We start from the raw sequence: 1,557 nt of genomic DNA, 5'->3' as shown, positions 1-1,557 counted from the left end.
GCCTTGTGTGTGTGGTTGCCTCGGGTCTTGGGGCCTCTCTGGGGCACCACCTCTCTGGTCAGCTTGGACTCTGCTGGGCTGCTGGATCATGGGGCGGTACCGCAGGTTGTGTGGCCTCTGCTGAGCTTCCACTTCCCGTGCAGGACTTCTCCCTGTTCCGTGCGCTCTGGCCTGGGCTGCTGGATCACGCAGTGGCGGCCCAAATGGTTGTGTGGTTTCTGTCAAGTCTCCGCCTCCCTAGCCAGACGTCTCCCCACTCTGTGTGCACTAGGCTGGGCTGCTGGATCTTGCAGTGGTGGCCCCGCAGGCTGTGTGTTTTCTGCTGAGTCTCCGCCTCCCTAGCTGGATGTCTCCCTGCTCTGTGCACACTAGGCTGGGCTGGGATGTGTCTTCTGCAACCCTCGACTATCAGCCGGGCCTTCACGACCCTGCTCGGCACTGCCTCGCCCAGGAAGTCTTCCAGGTTTCTGCTAGGTGCAGACGACCGGTTGCTCTGGGTGCCTTTGTATCACTGTGTAGATCTTTCTCGGGGCTTATCACCTTCCTCCTGGTATCGCGGTTATTTGTGTACTTGTCTTATCTCCCACACCAGAGTGTGAGCTCCTCGGGGGAGGAGCCTGCCGCACACGGTTCACCTTTGAATCCCCCCAGCGTGGACCGATTCCAGTGCCCGCCTGCAGTCAGCTCTCCGGCAGGTTCAAACGAACTCAGGAATGCTCCGACCACACTATTCCTAACCAGAAATTGGTTAGGTGTCTTTCCGAACTGGTGGTCGCAGAGATGGTATCTGCCTCCCCAGAACAGGAAGTTTACTGGGGGCCGGAGCCCAGGGTGTGGTGGAGTGACAGTCGGCTCAGCTCACACTTCCCTGCCCTCCCAATGCTGGCTGGGTCACCCCACGCCACCAGCCTCACCAGAGAACTGTGGAGGGAGTGGGAGGGGAGGCCAGCCCGCAGGCCCCGGGAAGCCCCGCACTGGGGCAAGCAAGTGGGAAGGCTCAGTGAGGAGCTGAGCCGGGGGAGGAGGACAGGCCTGGCCGAGCCGGGGCGGAGCCACCACCACCTGAGAAAATGGAGGCAGCCCCGGGCCGGTGAGTGGTCAGTGGGGCAGATGGAAGCCGGGCGGGCGTCCGCCCCGCGAGCAGGGCCGGGCCGGGGGTCACTCATGGGGCTGGGCCAGCTGGGCGGTTCCCTCTCCGCCTCTGCCTCGTCACCATTCCCGGCTGCCGCCACCACCTCGGGCTGCTCACTGAGTCCCACAGCGTGGATCGGGCGCTCCCAGGAATCTTCTTTTATGCCGGCCTGAAACCTCGAATCCTGAATAGGGCAGCTGGCCACCTTCAGCGTGGCCCTGGCCTCCGGGATCCTGGCAGCATCAACAGCAGCCCTGGCCCCCTGTTCCCTGTTTAGAAACTCGCTTTTGCAGCTAAGAAACAGTTCTTTTCCTGCTCCACACTGCAAAGCTGTTGCCTGTAAACAAGGCAGCCTCTCCTGCCAGGGGCAAAGTGGCGGTCAGCCCCCATGACCAGCCACCAGCAGCGGTCCTCCCTTAAGAGAC

This window comes from Galeopterus variegatus, unplaced genomic scaffold (assembly GCF_000696425.1).
Source record: "Galeopterus variegatus unplaced genomic scaffold, G_variegatus-3.0.2 Scaffold12047, whole genome shotgun sequence".
NCBI classification, from domain to species: domain Eukaryota; kingdom Metazoa; phylum Chordata; class Mammalia; order Dermoptera; family Cynocephalidae; genus Galeopterus; species Galeopterus variegatus.
The sequence above is the reverse complement of the archived record's forward strand: the minus strand, read 5'-3'. Positions refer to the sequence as shown.